This window comes from Amblyomma maculatum, chromosome 3, assembly GCF_055883805.1.
Source record: "Amblyomma maculatum isolate TAMU_Amacu chromosome 3, ASM5588380v1, whole genome shotgun sequence".
Taxonomy (NCBI): domain Eukaryota; kingdom Metazoa; phylum Arthropoda; class Arachnida; order Ixodida; family Ixodidae; genus Amblyomma; species Amblyomma maculatum.
Window position 1 is genome coordinate 174,833,877 of NC_139346.1, and position 20,434 is coordinate 174,854,310.

The 20,434-nt window shown below is 44.9% G+C and overlaps 3 long non-coding RNA genes across 3 annotated transcripts; all 3 read left to right on the top strand.

Annotated features, from left to right (window-relative positions):
- Window positions 1-485: 485 nt before the first annotated feature.
- Window positions 486-2,088, top strand: LOC146197012 (uncharacterized). The gene is made up of 2 exons (XR_014706156.1): window positions 486-704; window positions 1,948-2,088. It is a non-coding gene; the product is annotated as an uncharacterized LOC146197012 (long non-coding RNA).
- A 5,077-nt stretch (window positions 2,089-7,165) lies between these two features.
- Window positions 7,166-11,041, top strand: LOC146197013 (uncharacterized). Its single transcript, XR_014706157.1, has 3 exons — window positions 7,166-7,438; window positions 7,521-7,678; window positions 9,216-11,041. It is a non-coding gene; the product is annotated as an uncharacterized LOC146197013 (long non-coding RNA).
- Window positions 11,042-15,766: 4,725 nt separating this feature from the next.
- LOC146197014 (uncharacterized) lies at window positions 15,767-17,572 on the top strand. Its single transcript, XR_014706158.1, has 3 exons — window positions 15,767-16,316; window positions 16,400-16,539; window positions 17,366-17,572. It is a non-coding gene; the product is annotated as an uncharacterized LOC146197014 (long non-coding RNA).
- The last annotated feature ends 2,862 nt before the right edge of the window (window positions 17,573-20,434 follow it).

Here is a 20,434-nt window from a genome sequence, read left to right on the forward strand (position 1 = left end):
ACGGAAAGTATATACCCGTTTTTACACCATGTTTCTGCTCCGTGATCAAAATATCACCGTAGCTGCGAAAGACACCTTTTTAAAGAAGCTATGCTTCTTTTTTTTCGGACGGTAGCCGCAGTGTTATACCGCTATGAGCTATTGCAAACATCAAAGATGCAAAAAATGTTATCTGATCTTTACGAATTTGTTTATCACGGCGTAATGCACGAGGCTGTTACTGCTGTCACCATCATCTGCTAGTGTAGCAGACGACGCGCCTTCGAACGATCTGGTGCAACGATCAGAGCAGAGCGAATACAATTACATGTAAGATGGTATACAAATAGTAATATTAGCACAATTTGAAATATTTTAGGAGTATTTTTTCGTACCGTTTGACAAACGCGCATTTTCAGCGCTTACGACACTATCGTAACTAGTCTCCGGTTGATGCTCAACAAGCCAAAAGAAGCCGTTCCGAAGTTTAGACATTTACGTAGTGAGCTGCATGGTGAGATGTTCTGTGCTGGCTCGTGTTTGCGAATACAGGAGTATTTTGTGCTTTTTACAATATTTAAGCGTCGTCGTCAGTATGAATTATTTAAGGCATTTTACCTGAAACATCTACGTAAGTTTGAACCGATCAAGGTGGTGTAACAACTTCTGTCAAGACTGAGAAATGTGATGTGACATCTGCAAGGCCTAGGACCTGCGTGTGTTTGGTAAGTAAAAAAGTGCATCTCATTTCTTTTTTTTTTTTTTTTTTTTTGTAGTCCTCGCGTTGTGTAACGTCTAGTGGATTTGCGAGAGATTATTATAGGCACGGAGGAAAAGAACAGTGAAGCAAGCGGGAACAGTGACTCAAGCGCGCACCACTGCCAGCGCAGTTCGGCAGTGATGAGAGCCGCTTACTAGTCGAGTGACTAGTAATTGACTATTAAGTGAGCTGGTAATTTTGTCGTCCCTAGTTTAAAATAGGCCATATCATTTTGCCGAAGTATCATTGGTGCTATTTTCGGCAAGTAAAATATCTTTGTCGCCCGATTGTTTTTCGCTTTGTACGAACAATGGTGAACAGCCAAGGATTCAAAGAACGTCTAATCGCAAGTTAACACACTGTGCAAGTTAACACACATTCGATACGGTTCGTTGCAAATAGACTAACTAGACTGTCTTTCCATGCCAATCCATTTGCAGGGTATGGGTGTATGACGAGTGGCATACCAAACAAGGTTAAAAGAATATGCCGCTAAACAGTCATGTCTGGCTAGCAATGGGTATACATCTAATCTCTCTGATTTAATTTAAAGGAGCGAACAGTCTACGAGTCCAATGTAAACGTTGGGTATAATTTTTTTTTTAGGTTTGTTGTTATTAACAAGAATTAGTCTTATGATGATTTAGGGAGAAATAATATTGCATGAAAAGCGGCATTGTTTTTCCTTCCACATTTCATTTAATATTCTTTCTCCCTAAATCATCTTAACACTCATTCTTGTCAACATCGACAACAAACCTAATAAGAAAAATTATCCCCAATGTTTACCTTGGACTTCTAGACTGTTTGCTCCTTTAAATTGTATCATAACGAGCCCCTCATTTCATCTAACCTTTCTGGCAATACCACACCAGTTGTTACATTGCATCTGCCTAAAGCAATGCAGACACTTTCCTAGGAGTGGCGTTCTCATGGTTGAATGAATGGAACACCATGGGTGCGTGTGGGCATTGGTGCAGTCTGCACAGGCACATGCAAAAGCTAGCCATCCACACATTAGTAGAAGCGCTGCTCATTGAAAATTTTCTCTAAACGTGGTTTGCATCACACTTGACCAGTTCTCATGTGGATTTGCACCAAATATGTGGTTCTTGGGTAGATGCTTTCAATTTCCATTATTCATATTTTATGTGCAGTAGCATGGTTTTGGTAGCATATTTTTCTGGTCTGTTTTTTTTTTCATGCAGCTACCTTCATGGCACCATCCGAGTTGGAGCTGGAGCACACCTGCTGCAGTACCACAGTCTCGAAGGGAAAATGTGTCCATGCAGATTGCAGAATTTATATGGGCATGGAAAATAAAATTAAACTATGAGTCATGACTGAAACCTCTGCTGTTGCCATTATTTTCTTTGTGCAGTCCAAGGCAGTAGCAGCACCAAATTCTCGTAGGCTGACAAGCCCCCAGAGAACCAATCCACCAAATTCTGACTATATGCAGCCCTCGGTTGAAACCTAGCAGCCAATGGTTCCAATAGCTGCTGGTCCCAGTGGCTGCTGGTCCCAGCAGCTACTGGTCCCAGCAGCTACTGGTTCCAGCAGCTACTGGTCCCAGCAGCTACTGGTTCCAGCAGTGCTGGGTTATTAGCAGATTCCCAGCAGCTGCTGGAACCAGCAGCTGCTGGTTCCAGCAGCTGCTGGGAATGTGCTAATAACCCAGCACTGCTGGAACCAGCAGGATCCCAGCAGGAAACCAGCAGAAAATTTTCACCTGGGGCGGCAAATCAAGGGCGCGCCGGCGGCCGACGGCGTCGACGGCACGATGGATGGATGGATGGATAAGGCTGAACCCTTTGAATCGGGCGGCGGCGCCACAAGCCGCCTAGCCGTGAATAGTAATATATAGTGTGGACCTATTAACAGCAGCTGCAAGTCAGAGACCATTATGGATAGCGTTTTTAGATATTAAAGGGGCATACGACAGTGTAGATCAGAAAAAACTGTGGGACCAGTTGAAGGAATATGGCCTGAATAAAAACCTGGTTCAGTTCATACAAGAAGTGTATGCAGATAATGAGGCAGTGATAGTATGGGAGACGGAAACAACAAAACCAGCAAAAATAAAAAGGGGGCTTAGGCAAGGGTGCCCACTGTCACCGCTGCTTTTCATGATATACATGAGCCAAATGGAAAGGCGCCTGGAGGAAAGTAATAAGGGATTCGATGCAAGCTATATGCAGGGAGGACAGAAAGTAACACAAGTTCTACCAGGATTGGTGTACGCGGATGACATTGTACTGCTGGCAGATAAGAGGGATGGGTTGCAGGAGCTGCTTAAGATCTGTGGAGAAGAGGGCGAAAAGCTGGGACTGCAATTTAGCAGTGAAAAATCAGGAATAATGGTATTTAATGATGAAAGGGGGGACGTGGTGGAAATACAAGGCACCAAGGTCGAACATGTGGAGAGCGATAAATACCTGGGCATATGGATCAACGAAGGAAAAAATTACCTAGAAAAGCATGAAGGAATTACGATAGACAAAGGGAAAAGGAGTTCGGATATTATGAAACACAGGGCCCTCTGGAATTATAACAGGTATGAGGTTGTTAGAGGGGTATGGAAGGGTGTTATGGTACCAGGACTCACTTTTGGAAATGCAGTCCTGTGCATGAAATCAGAAGTACAGTCAGGCCTTGAAATCAGACAGAGAAAGGTAGGTAGATTGGCATTGGGAGCACATGGCAACACACCTAATGAAGGAGTCCAGGGAGATATGGGCTGGGCATCATTTGAGGTTAGAGAGGCAATTAGCAAACTAAAATATGATCAGAGACTAACCGAAATGGAGGAATCAAGGTGGGCACGAAAAATGTACAAGCACCTCTTCATGAAAAGCCTGAATACGAAATGGACTAACAGAACCCGAAAGCTCAGATTTAAGTACCTAGAGTTTGGAGATACACCGCAGCAAAACAGCAGCATTGAAAAGCAGGTAAAGGAGGCAGAAAGGAAAATGTGGGAGGAAAGAATGCAAGGAAAATCAGCATTGGGTATGTATAGAACTCGAAAACAGGATATAAAGAAAGAAAGTTTATTCGACAACTCACGAGGGAGCTCATTGCTGTTTGAGGCTAGGACAGGGGCCCTCAGAACAAAAACGTACAGGAAAAAATTTCAGGAAGTAGATATATTATGCGCGGCGTGCGGAACTGAGGAGGAAACAACGGAACATGTTGTTCTAAGGTGCCAAAAACTTCGTCCTGCCCTTCCCGCGGAAAAAGCGGCAGATCTGGAGAGAGCGCTGGGATTTGCTGGGGAAGATGGACGAATGGATGAGGAACGCGTTCTGATAACAAAAGAGAGGTTAGAGGATTGGTGGAAAAAGTCAAGAGAATAAAGAGAGGAAAAAAAGGGAGGGGGGCAGATACGGGCGAATTAGAAGCTAAAAATGGGGAAGAGATAAATATATTTATTTTAATTTTTTGGCTAAGCGGCGCAAGCTGCTTCCCGATTCAAAGGGCAGAGCCACTATCATCCATCCATCTATCCATCCATCCACGCGAGCGCGCGCCCTCGGCACACTAGCCAAACGGAGTTGGCATCTTTTAAGGCGAAAGTAGCCACCATAGCGAAAGTACAGTGAACTAGAATATTGGGTAGTGTGCTCACAAGCGCCGCTCGAGGTGTCCCCGCCGGTGTCGACGGGGAGCGGCGGTGGGCGGTGGCGCTGCGCGCGTCTCCACGGTAGGTGCTTCGAAGCGCGCGCGCTCCACGGGTAAAAGAGTGCCGCGCTCGGCTGGCGTCGCAGTAGCCGCGCCGACAAATTGAAATATTACCGCGACATTTGCGTGGGTTTTGCTGAAATGGTTAAGCGGACCTTGAATTGAACTTTATATCTGCGCTGTGCACATGTTCAAACAATGTTAATCAATGCGCTTGGCTCGTTGGGACGTTCACGTAGTGTATGTCACTCGAGCCTGTATTATTTCACTGGAAATAAATTATAATGCACTGCATATTCGGGGATTATACAGCTCTTTCCATTAATGCTTAAAGTCAATAGTAATAGTTGGGATTCATGCCAGGGATAAACGAGGAATGAAGGAGTGTCGGCCGCAACAACTGCTTATTCACAAACACCCATGCTGCAGCACACAAAAACAAAAAGGACATGGAGATGACAGGTAGAATGAATGCATGTAATTCTGACAAAATAAAAGGAAAGATGCATTATTTACAATTCGCATTTATCGCAGCACGGGAGCCGCACCACAAGGTTTTCAAACCAGCTACTGCATACTTATTTGGAGACATAAAGTCACTGCTTTATGAAACATGAACAGATTTGTCACCGCTGCGTATATTTATGTTCACGTATTTTGCCGCTTATTTCCTTCACTTGCTCCAGCACTTCACAACAACGTTAGCATATGGCTTAGTTTGAGGTGTTTCGCCCGTTCTCGTTTTTCTGCCTTTTTTTGAATTAACCCCTTTCACATAGAAGTGCAGTCTGGTGACTAAATAAAACCTTATTACTTCTCCAGATCGGCCTTCTGCGTGAACGGGGCAACCAACTTCTTTATGCAGTCTACTTCTAACCATTTCCAAAATATCAAGAATACATTCAGAATCTGTTCGTTTGGGACCGATTCCTACTCTTCTGTTGTTACGGGTATATCGGGCAGACTAGAAAATTTTGTTTTCGAGGACCCGTATGAGTTACAACACCAGTGGGTTTCCTCTTCCTTTGTTGTCTTTCTTTCGGTATATTTTTTGAAAGATAGGCCGGCAGATTCGGCAATAGCGTCGGTGTGGCATCGGGGGATAATGCTGGCTTCCCACGAGGGATGCGGACTTTCCCCCCCCCCCCGTTCACAATATGAGCATAGCCCCGTAGAACGAAACGAAGTTCGAAATGAAGCTCACAAACAGCACAGCTCCACAGCTCTCATCCAGCCGCTTGTCCGAGTGACGGAGGTTGATCTCCCACTGCTTCCTTAAAAGCATGGAGGAAGGAAAGCTTAGGAGAGGCCCTGACGTCATTTTTCTGAAGCCGGCGCGGCCGCGCCGCGACTGGACTCTGCAACGTCTCTCCTCCTCCTTTGCCCTTTCTCCGCGACGCTCACGTACCTAGGGCCCTTAGCAACGCTGTTGCTAGTGGCCCGAGTTTTCATAGCAACGCGTCGCCGTTGCTAATGGCCCGACTTGACTAACCCTAAATTTTGACGTCACTTCCGCCACACTTTTTCCAATGCATTGGGAATGGCAAGGGCCTCTCCTAAGTTGTTTCCTTCCTCCATGCTTAAAAGTCATCTTTGGGAACGCCTAGCAGGGCTATTTTTGGGCCACCTTTAGCACATAGCCAGTCTTGCATCCAGGCGCGCAGCAATGGTTTTGACGACGGGCATATTTTGGTTTGGGCCTATCTGCAGTGACGCGGTAAGTTTGTTGTGCTGGTATATGTGAATGATATATGTGACAACGTGAAAGCATCCACTATATTCCTTTACGCCGATGACCCTTTACTAGTATCAGGCAAACCTAAGTTTTCATGTGCCTTGGCTAACCTTCAGGAGGCGCTATTAAATTTAGTCATTGGTTTGTCTCAAACTTAATACAAATAAATGGCACCAAATCCCGACTTGCCTGTTTTCGTAGCCCGCACAAAGATGTACCAAATGTAGGTTCTATATATTTAAACCCCTCATATTGCTATTTGTGTTCTTGTCAACCTATATCTAGCGTCCCGTTGGTTACGTATCTTGGTGTACCCATATACAGTGATCTGACATGGAGTACTCAGTTGACCCACATTTGTAAGAAACTTGGAAGTGTTGCATCTTTGTTGTTTAATTTGAAAACCATGATGCCTTTTTCTATCAGAAAACTAATCGCCCATGCTCTGGGGGCATAGTGCTTTAAAATACGGTATTTATTGTTTTTTTTAACTGCTCTTTCACATGAAAATATCGAGTTAATAGGATTTTGAAAAACATCGCTACAAGCGTCCTGTACATGCCACAGGAGAATTTGCCCAGAGGTGTCTTTAGAACAGCCGGTTTGCCTTCTTTTGACAATCTTTTTAAACAAATTGTAGCACTTAAAATATTTTCGGAGCAGCATACAGGCACATAAACACGAAACCGGTACCGTTGAGACATGTTCCTCGGGGTCGTGAAACGTTTTCCGGAAATTTTGCACGGCTTAGTTAAATGGAATCCTTGTCCTGCGTCATATAATATACCTCGATTCGTTTCATCGCCCGCGTTGATTTAATAGCGACAAAAACAGAATTTCGGTTTCCTAGCGCGCGTCCTCCTCAACTCAACAGATACGTCATAGCGCTAAGCCAATGAGAAGCTCCCGTTGCTGAGCCAAAGTTGACCAAGCTCGGTATATTTTAGAGGTTCTAATTGTGCCCTACTCTACGCTCACACAGGGTTTTTTAATATGGCCGACGCCTATATTCTAGGCACTATATCCGTGGGTTCCAGCGTCGCTGTGCTGCTATAGTGAACTAGAATATAGTCGCTACTGTTAAAACATGGTTACATCGTGGGCTTTGAGCCTTACGCCGACGCAACTTTTCGGGTGCCAGGTCGGCGAAGATGGACCCTGCGAGCGACCGGTACAGTAACACTTGTGTCGAGAGGCCGCGGTAACCGCGGCACAACTCCGGCTTGCAGAAGCCCCGACCGTCAGCCTCCCGATCCCAGCCGTTTCGGAACTACGCATTGGTATGTATGTCCGAGTCTTGCAGCCTAGCCTACGTTTGACCGTTGCGAGAGTGCGCAATCGCTAACCGAAGCTTTCGAACAGGTGCAGCTGCGGGCGGTGCGTGCCGATGCCGACTGCTCTTGAGAGCACCTGGCGAGATCCCGGCGGCGACTACGTAGTTGAAGCAGCCGTCTGGGTGTTACAGATCATCCGCATTTACTCCAAAATCTTGATCATGGACTGCTAGTCGAGAACACAAGGTAAGAACCTTGAGCGAAAGGCGACATAACTTGAACAAGCGGCACCTGTTTTTCATTTTCTCGAGCAAGAAATGCTGTAATGAAATCTATTGCGGAAGGCAGTGTTAATAAAATAAAGCTTCCCCTTTAACGTTACTTACCTGCGATCATCTACACTGTCTACAGTGTTGATATTGCGCCACGTTAGCGCGAACACATCGCTGGTTTTCATATTTTTCTTGTTTTCGTAGAAGCGCATGAGCATGACGTTTCACCATGCAAATTACTGGTTTGCTTAATTCCATGCACGAGTAAATGAGAAAACACGCATCATCTGATAGTGTGAACTTGCTAAATGGAAAGGGCATGCACATTGATGTGAAGTAACGAGGGGGGGGGGGGGGGGGGGACGCTGTCCGGACACATTTGCTTGTTTTATTAGCCAGGTATGACCTTCAGCAAGTGCAGCACTTCAAAACATAAATACATAAGGAATGCCACAAGAAATGCAGTAAATAAGTACAAAAGCAATCTCATTTCGGAGGACTCTGTGCTAAGTGAAATTGCATGCAGTGAAGTAGCCTGTCTCCTGCGGAAGCCGTGGGAAAATGCACTAAAAAACGACACAGAAAAGAAAAACACACAGAGCAGGACTGGCTTCTGCAGACGATCACTAACTAGCCCGACAACTCTTGTTATAGCCTGTCCCCACTTGCTGCCAGAACAATCACCATACCAGCACTCAAAGTTTTATTTGCTAGTTTTTTTTTTTACCCACTTGCATTAGGTGAGTGTTGTATAGTGTGCAAATATAATTAAAAAAATTGACTTTAGTGATACCATCATCAACACCTGCACACAGTAAACCTCTCCAAAATGCTTTGACACTGACATTTTACATGTGCTGAAATGTAACAACAAAAAAAAAAAAAAAAAGAAAGAAAGAAAGACGTTCTCCCAAAGGCCAGTACACCGAAACTTCCATAGTTTGAGTAAGTGTTGGAAATTTTACAGTTAGCAAATGAAGTTATAGAGTAGTTTTGCGGCACTTGCAGAAAGTTTGGCACGTGCCGTGTTGTGGGAAAACAGCTGAGAGCTGTTGACAGAAGTGCACTTGTAGTTTATGGCTCCTTCAAATAGAATGACTCCATGCACAGAGCTGCTTAATGCATAAGTCGCATACTTAACATCTTCGTGCTATGCGGATGATATCAGCGTGGACATTGACATCGGCCACAACACTAGTATAGAGGGTGTAAGACGACTACCAGGTTTTGTCAGTCAAAAGCTGCATTGCCTTCAGGCATTATTTTGCTGCAGTAGCAAATTGTGATTGCACTGGAGTTCTAATATTGGGTGGGTCTCATTCTCTCTCAATCACCTGCAGCAGAATTCAAAGTTTGCCATACTTCCAGGGAGAATAAATTGACAGTGAAAGTTACACTGTACAGCTTCTGTTAGACGGGAATTAATTGTACAGATGCTTTGTAAAAGACCTAAATCATATTTTCATTTTGCTATGCTGAAAAGTGAATATTGCTTTTTCTCTTGTCAACAGGAGGCACCACTACATCTGCTACAGCCAGCTTGCGCACTGGCTTTGGGGATGCCTCGGCAGACATCACAGTAAAGTCCTCCCTATTTGTAATGCAAGCCAAATAAGGGAAAGGTTTCCATCTGACAGTTACACTGGTTTCCAGTTTGTGCAAGGTTTGTAGAGTCATCACCTTATTCATTCTGAAACAAGCCGGAAAATATGAGAAGAGAGAATTGCAGGACAGCTGGACTAATAACTGGAATTTTACTAAAGGATAGAGGCAAAAGAAGACTTGCACAGAGATGCACATGTAAAAAAGGCCCCAAAAGACTGTTGACCGATTTCTTAGTCACACACACGTCCTTAGCCTTTGCAGTATAGTGTGCCTTTGGACTTGGATCTGTGGCTTCCCTTTTGTAACGAGTGGTTCTTGACCATAAGGAATTTGCTTTTTTTAGATTTTGATTTTTTAGACCCTTTCTGCTTTCCACGCTTTCACTGCTTTGGGGGTTTTTCGTGCACGTGCATTTCTGTGCGAATCTTCTTTTGCCTCTTTCCTTCAGTAACATTTCAGTTGTTAGTCAAACTTTGTCTTGTGCTCCTCTCACGTGTTTCGTCTTCTGGCTGGTTTTAAGATTAATCAGTACCAACTCATCCAGTTGTTAGTCTTGTTGATATCACTAGCCTGACTGCACCCACTGCTGGGCAAATGCTTCTCCCATATCCATCCGAATAACCCGATCCTGTGCCAGGTGCATGATTCTCGCAAACTTCCTAATTTCATCTGCTTGCCCGAGTTTCTGCCGCCCCCTGCTAAACTTGCCTTCCCTTGGAATCTAAAAGACATATATAGGCTCACTTAGAATGAATTTTGTGTACTCACTCCCTTCCTTTACCTTTGACGGGTAGAATTTTTCTTCTTTTGGAACTGACCGCAGATACATCAGCTGCATCCATATGATCCCCGCAGACTTCCTAATCTCATCTGTCTGCCCGAATTTCTGCCGCCCCCTGCTACGCTTGCCTTCCCCTGGAATCTACAAGACATATATAGGCTCACTTAGAATGAATTTTGTGTGCTCACTCCCCACCTATACCTTTGATGGGTGGAATTTTTTTTAGCACTGACCGCAAATGCATCATAATTTTGCAGTTGTGTATATACCTGCTTGCATAGATGTCTCTCCCATATCTATCCAAATAACCCGATCCTCTGTCAGCTGCATCCATCTGATCCCCGCAAACTTTTTATCTGCCTGCCTGAGTTTCTGCTGCCCCCTGCTATACTTGCCTTCCCTTGGAATCTACAAGACATATATAGGCTCACTTAGAATGAATTTTGTGTACTCAATCTCTAACTATACCTTTGTCGGATGCATTTTTTTTTGTTATTTAGCACTGACCTCAACACATCATGATTGTGAAGCTGTATATACACATTTGTATATTTAGGAGAGAGGAAGACAGCAAAGAAGCGTGAATAAAAGATGTCTTGCTCTAGGTCAACTTCCTTCTAGCCTAAAAATTTTGTATGCACTGATGAACCTGCGGCCAACCAATAAATTATTTTGAAAGCAACATGTCTCTAACACTCATTTGGTAACATTAGATAATGCCCAAATGTACTACAAAGTGGTGGTCCTTGTGGCACTGACAAACCTAGATTTTCTAGTTGCCGCGTTCACCTTTACACGGCCTCGAAAAATAGTGGCTCATGGGGAATAGAAAAATCAAACCGTTTTCTGCAAAAGCTGCTTTGAAAGGTGGCCACTGTTTTCAGCATTTTGCAGTCTCATTCAGAAGCAAGCCAGCATAATCTGCAATCTGTAGACATGCATACAATAATATGTGCCTTATACTTAGAAATGTACCAGACTTTAACCAGTCATAAAACAGCGTGCTGAAAAGGTATGTAAAGTAAAGCCTCCTTCGTTGATGATACCCGTAGTTTGCATGAAAACATCTGCACTAGAACCAGCATGACGTTGAGTTAATTGGCCTGCTGGTTGAATATGCCACCAAAATGCTGGTAATACAATGAACTTTGTCGGTGCTGGGGTCAAGTCTAGAAATATAAAGTTGGGATGATTTAATTGTGAAACCTTGCTGCTGAATTCACTGCAGGCTAGGATGTAACAGGATTAAAGGGCAGCTGTAGACGTAAGGGCAGTCCACATTGTCACGGCATCTTATGCGTCCTAGTACACATATCTACATACCGTGCATGTTTTGCTAGTAAACAATATAACCACAGATTTGCGAAGCTCCAAGAATGCTACACTGATGCTGTCTGAGTAGCTGCTTGTGTCGCTTAATATTGTGAAAGCCTTTTGATGGAACGAAAACTGCATGGTGAATACTTATGCAGAGTGAGGTTGGTCAGGAGCGCAGGTGATATGTACACCCTCGCAATTTAACCATACAAGCACAGACTGTATGATACTCATACAAATTGAAAAATATAAGGGAAGGAATTGAACTGAAGACTTCGCGGTTCGACAGTCCAAACTTCTACTACATGTGCTTTGGGCTGTGTGTGCTAGCCCGCCTGCAATCTGATTGCCCGAGCCAGGAAAATGGTACACACCCATATGAGCACCACTCCCAGTACTCTTTAACATGTACATAGAAGTGCAGGTGCTTGGGATAAACCTTGGCTGCCGCAATGCACCTCAAACAATGGCATGTTAGCCAGAATAGCAGGTTGGGCTTGTTGGTTTTCCATCCTGAGGTAACAGCGCAAAATGTGGACGGGAGCACAAGACGAGAAGACGATGAGACATTGTGTCGTCTTCTCGTCTTGTGCTCCCATCCACGTTTTGTGCTGTTACTTCAGAATGTCACGTGCCTGCCCAATATCTACATAATTGTCACACGAACCACTTTGTGTGTATTTACGACTACTTGCACAACACCATTGCCACCCACTGATGATGAGCAGCTGAACAGCAGTTTTTCACGTACACTCCGCTGCCATTAATTACAAATGCTATCACGCTACGACTTCCCATACCACCCCACCCAACCTCTGTGTGCAATGACTCAACCTTTGGTGCGTTTGCATGTTCTCGGGATACTGGAGAAATCCAAGATATCAATTAGTAGATTCAAGCAACTTAATCTGACATACATCTGGTGAGAATATTACAACTCTATCCATGTATACACAGATCTGTATCACCGCAAGCGTCGCCTACAATTGTGGTGATGCCGCTCAGAACATGACTCATCTTTTTTTTAAGGGCATAATTCTCCACAAACCGCTGCTGAGCTTGTGGCCCCTTGGTAAGAGGCTTTCCACATCTGTGGGAAACCACTTTAGAAGTGGTGTGAATTCACAGTTTCAAAGCCTGCATTACAAATTTTTGGAAGTTTTCAACACCACACCCTTACCAGCCTTTGGCACTACACATCACTGAGTTCCTTATATCTACTTGTGCTCAAGGCCACAAGGTAGTGCTTTAGTGGATCCATACCCACTTGCCAATTATATGCCATTATGCATGCTTTCTCCATAGACTGCATCTAAATGTGGTTTCACACACAAATATTTATACTTAATTGGACAGGCGGACTGCCCAGAATGTTCCACATGTGACATTACGGAGACTCTGGAGCATGTACTAGTGGTGTGTCCCAGTATATGCGTGCAAAACAATAACTCGAGTTACTTCTTTGAAGTGTTTTGGCAACAGGCCTCTCTCAGAGGACTTATTGGCCGGTTGGCCAGAAATGGAAAGCTCTACAGGCAGTGCAGGCTTTCTGCTGCTTCTTGCATGACACAGGACTTGACTCGTGACTGTGGTGCAAGTTACTATTCCTGTATATATTTTAATCAAGTCATGACCCTCTTTGTTCTTCTCTTTCTGTAGCAGGTCAGATATTAAACTTTTAAGCCAATCTATCCGCCTTTCCAATCAATAACACTTGCGTGAATGCATTTCTCCTGGATGGTTGATCTGGTAATCACACCATCGTAATGCAAGGACATGGGGCGTATGAGCTTTTGAGGTGAACAATTTTTACCCTAGAAATGTCTTTTAAATGATGTGAAGGATTCTGTATATATTTTAATCAAGTCACGACCCTCTTTGTTCTTCCCTTTCTGTAGCTGGTCAGATATTAAACTTTTAAGCCAATCTATCCGCCTTTCCAATCAATAACACTTGCGTGAATGCATTTCTCCTGGATGGTTGATCTGATTACACCATTGTAATGCAAGGACATGGGGCGTATGAGCTTTTGAGGTGAACAATTTTTACCCTAGAAATGTCTTTTAAATGATGTGAAGGATTCTGAGCTCTGCTCAACATGATCCTCCTCTTTGGAGTCTTCATCAGGTTCTATGGGACTAGATGAGTGCTGTGGAAAGAACGTGATCGAAGTGGAACCAAGGGGCCTGTTCTGGGTGTTACAATATGCTGGTAGGGGCACCTGTTGTGCTGGCCTCACGGTATCGTTCAAAATAAAAAAAATCCAAAATGCGCATATTACTGCTATGAGGGCAATCTGGCAGGAAACAATCAAATAGAACTGGTGGCTTCTGCGAGTCGTGTAGTTCTCAAATAAGCATATCTGTAAGGCTACAAATCGCAACTACGTTTACTGCCTTTATCACGCGACCTACACTTTTTTTTGCCAATGCACTGGGCCAGCGGTTTTGCGTCGGTACGACGCATCGTTTGAGGTGAGCTTTCTTCGTTTCCGGTCCATGCCGAGGCTTCGAATGACGCCGAGGTTCATTTAGGACTTCCAGTAGAAAGTAGTACGAACACATGAACCCAATCGGTGTGCCAAAACTTGTGAAAGCGAACGTTACTTCCACTCGGAGAAGCCGTGCTGCAATCGATCGCGATCGTACACGGTTGGCATAGCGAGCACTCAAACCCGCACAACACGCCTAAACCCAGAACCTAACGGTGACAGGAAAAATAGGCGAAGTCTGAGCACTGTAGACGTTGTAGGAAGTATGCTTCCATGCTTCCTCTTTTTTTTTTTTTTTTTTGAGAGAGGTTACGAGAGAGGCGTCGGGAAGGTGGGGGAGCAAAGCTGCGACAACGCGTAGGGTGAAAGGGCCACCCAAGTACATTGTAGCAACCTTTTTTTTTTTTTTTCGGTTTCCGGCTTTCCGTGTAGTGCCATAGTTCAGGTCATCCGGCCGAAATAAAGGAAGCGAAGCTCGACACGCTATTCTCAGTGATGCAGCGCGGAGGCGAGCAACTAATATACGAGTACGCGCCGCGGCGCCCGCTCCTGAAACACTCCACCCACCACTCGGATTGAACACACTTGTCGATTTCTTTGACCTGGAACCGTTTTTAGATCGTATCTTTAATGACGCCAAGAATAATAATAAAAAAAAAAAATTACAGCAGCGGCCGCACAACCAAGTTATACCGGTGGTATGAGACTGCTCAAGACGTTGCGCTCCATCACGAATGCTCACAAAAAAAGAAAATAACAACAACAAATTAGATTGGAACCATTGTCATTTGGAGTACCTGGCGGAGCGAGATATAGCCGTCGTTACCGAAAATCTGAACTTGAGCGTCACCTCTCGCTCTGTTCCAGAGCGCAGCGAGAAGCAGACACCACCCGTAAAGTGAGCTTTACCACCCGTCCTGCTCCGCCGCCGCCGCCGACCGCGCGTCACGTGACAGTATTGTTGAAGAAATGCGTTTGCGTGAGCGAATAATTGATATAATATATTTTTATTTGCTAACTTTAACAGCAACCTACTATTGTATGGGAAATAATGATTATATCTGCGTTTCCAAACGGCTAAACATGACGTAGGCGAGTACTTCTAATTCCGGCCTACAGGGTCGCATGGTCGCTTCAGGAACGCAAAAATGCTTTGATTTCAGAATGGTATTATTAAATGCAGAAGCAATATTTCGACGAGATATTTTGGAATAGGCATACCTAATGTTTACTGAAGCAAGGAAAATTGCAACTGGGCTGCTACATTTTCGTTTCACGACCCCTTTAAACCGAGCGTGCGCACTCAATACGGTAAAGCAACAAGACGCTATTATGTTCCAGCCATCTTCAACGAACTACCGGACGATGTATTTTCTTTGACCACCCGCAAACCATTGAGAGTTGCTGTTCAAGTGTTAGAGAACATATAATATGTACTGATGTTGTCAGTTCATTTTTGATAGTGTGTTGTGCTAAATGTTTCTTCTTTTTTTGCCTCTGATGGAGCTCTGATGGAGTTCTGATGTGGCGCGAAGATTGCAGCGGCTGCCGGTTGTCGCCGCACAAGCCCGCTTGTGGCTTCGGCGCTTCCGTATGTGTATGTTGTTCTAACCATACTAAATAAATATTGTTATTATTATTATTATTAGCAGTCTGTCCCAGTGAATTAACCGGTTAGTACAGGCCACATGTCCGCTTACCCCCTCATGTGCGAAAGAAAAGCACAAAGAGTTCTGGGGGGGAATTCTGTAACGCTCTCAATACAAAACCAGTCTCAAACCGCTCAACTTGCCCTGCTCCTATTGGTCGGCGGCCATATTGAAATTTTGCGTCATCACTGATCTCACCGGTGACTGTGGGTACGTCATCAACAAGACTAAAGTGGTGACGTTGCCCATGAGCTGAATATTGACTGAAATTGTGAGCGAAACGAGGTAACCCCAAAACCAGTCAACTGAGTAGAGCGAAAATGGCGGCTGTGTTCCTTGCGTTGCTATAGCGTTGCGCTGGCTGTGTGACAGTTGTGTCGGTGCGATCCACGGCGTAGAAGGGAGGACGAAGACGCGTTTGACGTACCGGTCTAGTTGTTCCGACTGTGTTCAACTCGGAAACCAGCAGAAAGTGGAGTGACTGTGCGGCGATTGCCGACGAACATCGATGAACGGGGGCTCACGCAGCTCACGGACGAGTGCGCAGCCACTGCGGCTGCATGCGCACCGCGTTTTTTTGCTATCGGGGGCTACCAGCTTGCGTCGGGAACGTAACATCGTTTGCATCGCATAGGCATCGACCAGCAGGTGCATACGCTGATAGCGGAAGCCATCGGGCAGAACGCTGATTGTCGTCAAGGCGCCGTGGTGCGATATGGAAAGAAGTCGCTAGGCAAGGGGTTCTACGTTGTGAACATCACAGTAGCGAGTAAATTTTGGTTTTGACTGTGTGTGCTTGGTTACGAGTTCGAAACATCATTGTAAACTTGTATTGTTCCTATTTTATTACAGATCTGCGACGCGAACATACGCACTTTTCACCCTCGTTGCCCCGTGGGACCAAGGACTCCAAACAACGCGTTCTTCTAGCGGTACTCCTGCACGCCGAAAGGTGAACGAAGGCCTGCTAAACGCCTGCGACTTTTTCTTGGGTAAGCTGTAAAAAACCCGCGTCGGTTATCGAACGATATTGATTATATGCATTAATATGTGCAATCGACCCCTTGCTGTAAGTTGGCTTCTCTGCAAGTCTTGTTTTCTAACCGAAAGGACTCGTTCCCCCTCGCAATGTTAAAAAACGAACAGAGGAAAGATCTCTTTTCTTTCCAGCTGTTGTCTTCGAGATTACCCAGCGACACCTGACGAAAGTTCAATACCTGTATATACCTCAAAATACAGGACGAAGGGACTAGGGATTGTAGTGCCTTGCCTCCATTCGTTACGCTCCCTCCCTACGACACGTTCGCTACTCGAAAGTGTGAGTACGCTGCAAAAAGCGCCTGCTTCTTTTCGTTTCAGCAAGAACTAGAAGAGTGTTGTGTGATAACGAGACCTTTTGGTTGGATTACGAGCCTTACAGAGAAGCTGACTTGTATTTCGGCGAGTGATCGATTGTCTGAATTCGCTGAAGCTGCATGCATAAGATGGACTATAGTTATGCATATGAATGCTTGTTAATGTACAAATTTAGTGTTATGGCACCAGCAACCAAATATTCAATGTTTGAAATCTCTTTACTGCCTAAGAAACCGTAGCGCTTGTGTTGTGCAGGTAATCTTAACACATTTTTGTTTATATCACTGTTAAGCTACAAGGCTATCCTTACAATGATGCTTGCTTGGACAGCCCTGTGATATGTTGCCAACATTCCTGTGAATGTTTACCACCTTTCTATGGGCTAGTTGGTATGGATCTTTGATTGTATACTAGAACATGCAAAAGGCGGACTTAAGTGGATGTCATTGTTTGGTTATGCAGGAGACAGTGACTACCCACTGGAGTCATGGCTGCTTACACCAATGCCAAGTCATCCCAGACCCAACTTGCTGTCCCTTCTCTGCTATCACCTTGCAGCCTGGCACAGTTGGCTGCGGTCACTAGCTGTGTGGTAAACATGCTTAAACCGAAAAGCGTAGCGTTACAGCAAGGTAATAAATAACCATGACACTTATTGGAATCAGAAAATGGCACCAAGATGTTTTACTGCCACATATATCCCAGTAGAAGCACTTATTTCTTGGCCGCTGTATTTCACTCGAGTGTTTTTATTGTGAAAGAGACATCGTATATACCAACACACTTAGGTACCTTGATGTACAATGACCATACAACATTGACATGTATATTGCAGAATAATTATTGGGCTCAAAGAAGCCGCTCCCTTTCAACATATTGAAGCTACCTATAGAAATAGGTACTGTATGCATGGTGCAGTGTGCAAAACGCTTACATATCAGAGGTAAAAATGCCAGCTGGATGGTATACTACTAGAGATCTTGCTCGCAGTGCTAAATGCTGTAACAGCTGTTAGGAGAATGGTGTACAAATACTAGGCTGCAGTGCCCACAATGATTGCTGAATGATTACAAAGTTCTAGTGAAAATAAAATAAGCATCACACATACATTGTTAAGGCAATGTGTGAGCAGATGTTATGTACACTAATAAAACGTGTAAAACTGCAAGGGGACTGCTGAGCAGCTTGAAGACAGTAGAGGCAGCTAAAACATGAGCATTCAAAAATATTTTACACCATAAACATGGTAGAACGAGAGAAATAAGATGGCTACTCAATACAAAACAGCACTAAACAAGGGTTGAGGAGGAACCTTGGTTTGCTAGCCAAAATCTAAATGTGGGTTCGGCTTGCAAACTGAGGCTCCCCTCAACCCTTGTTCAGCGCTCTTTCATGCACCATAAACATGTGATAAGCACCCCTTTACATAATTGTCACCTACTTTTGACCTTGGAATTTATTTTCCAAGTCATTTTCAACAAATAATCAGAAAAAGCATCTTTTGTGCAAACTGGCCTTTCAATTAAAATGGTTTGTACATAATGCACACAACATGGAAAGGTAATAGAATGAGGAATGTGTGTAAAATGAACATCTTTTTGAAACACTACACAGACTCCATGATGGCACTTCAAAACTAGCACACATTCTTCGCCTTCAAGGTAATCTGCACACCTCACTGGTGGGCCCCTTGTTTATGAGACTAGGGAAATTAAGCAGATTCACCAGCTCGCCTCCGGCATCGCGCACCAAGCTTGCGTCATGTGTTTGCCTTTCCCGTCAAAAAAAAAAAAAAAAGGGGGGGGGGGGGCATACCGTTCAACATGAATACTACACATCCCTGTCCAGACCTGGCTGAACAAGCTCGTCCTCTCCTCGGTCACTATAGCAAATTTCTGAATAAAGTATTTTCTTTCTCTGAACACACCAAAGGAAGCATTAACATCACAGTTTGTGTACCTTATAGAGACTAAACAATCATCAAAACATCAACGGAATATCGGGAACGGAGCCCGATGCGGACGAAGTCAACTGGCTGCGAAGCACAGGAGTAACTGTCACCGTGGCTTGCATGAGGAGTCCGTGGTGGAGGGTCGTGTGTCGGATCTCGTTTCCCGCACTGCAATTGCTAACTCTTGCATAGTAGCTGCCACCTGCCTTACTGCAAGTGCAAACGTTCCTCTGTCGGCAAACACAGTAATGTAGCCTTCATGATCTTCTTGTATTTTCTTTTAAACAAACAGAACAGCAGACCACATACCTCCCACTTGTCGCTCTTGCCATCGATAGTAAACACTTTGACAACGCTGACACTCTTCAGTAAGCTGATGGCTTAGTCGATTTTCATGCCCAACGCTTTCACCACGCTGACCACTGCAGGTTCGTAGCCTTCATTGTTTTCAATCGGATTTTTCCAGCTGCTCACGACATCCGCACAGGACCTCGATTTCAGGCGACGCACGAAAAATAGCAACTAGCCGAGGAATCAGCTGTTTTCCAGCAAGCCGCCATGTGCACTCTTTGACACCGTCAGCGTGCCCTCGCGGAGACAAAAAGTTACTGAAGAGCAAATTTAATTGCGAAGCTTAAAACGTATCTTCTTATGCTTCATGTTAGTTAGTTGTAAATACAGTTCCTCAGCAGAATAAATATCTATTAATTTTATTTACTGCGTATTAACTGCGCCGTTTCATAAAAACTTAGGAGACGGTCCCTCGTCGGCCTCGGCTAGCGTTGCGACAAATATGTAGCAGTAGGCACGACCGCGGAACCAATATATTCTAGGCACTGTAGCGGAACGGAGACCTCAGGGGCGGAGTCATGCTACGAGTCACTGGCAATTGGTCGATTCCGTAATCCGTCACGATCGACGTCTTAAGGTCACGTGAAAGCCGCGTCAATTTGACGTCACGCTCTACAACTTGAGAGCGAAATTGAGAGCGTTATAGAATTCCCGCTCTGATCTCCAGGCAGAACACGCATACACCGACGCACGTGGTGTAGTCAACACTCACTTTCGATGAGAGCTTAAACAAGAGCCTGAACTGGCCTTTACTGAACAAACGCTTGAAGTGACCTCCGATAAGCGCCAAAAGAACATGCGCACAGCAAAGTAACAACGAAGCCACAAATGCACACAACGCAGCGACAAATTGAACCGGCTGACAGCGACGGGCGGAGCAAAATCCTACCGTGAAGTCTACCGTGGCGCTACCTGGTGCCGGCGCTGCGAAGCAGTCGCCTGTCGACACACGCGGGGCCTCCGCTCCCCGTAGAGCCGCCGCGGAGTGAGCACACTACCCAATATTCTAGTTCACTGTAGGCGAAAGCCTCATGCTGTTGCAGACAAAGTGTGTCCCGCTTATGCGGCGTTCTGATTGGCCGAGGCGGGATGCGTCCCTGCCATCTGCAATGCCACACTTGAACGCGCGCCAAGGCACGCCACGCGACATGAGCGATGGTGCACCGTCCAAAACACATTTGTCGGAGAAAGTGTGATAAATACTGCGCCTTTCCTTTCCTGTAAACCAA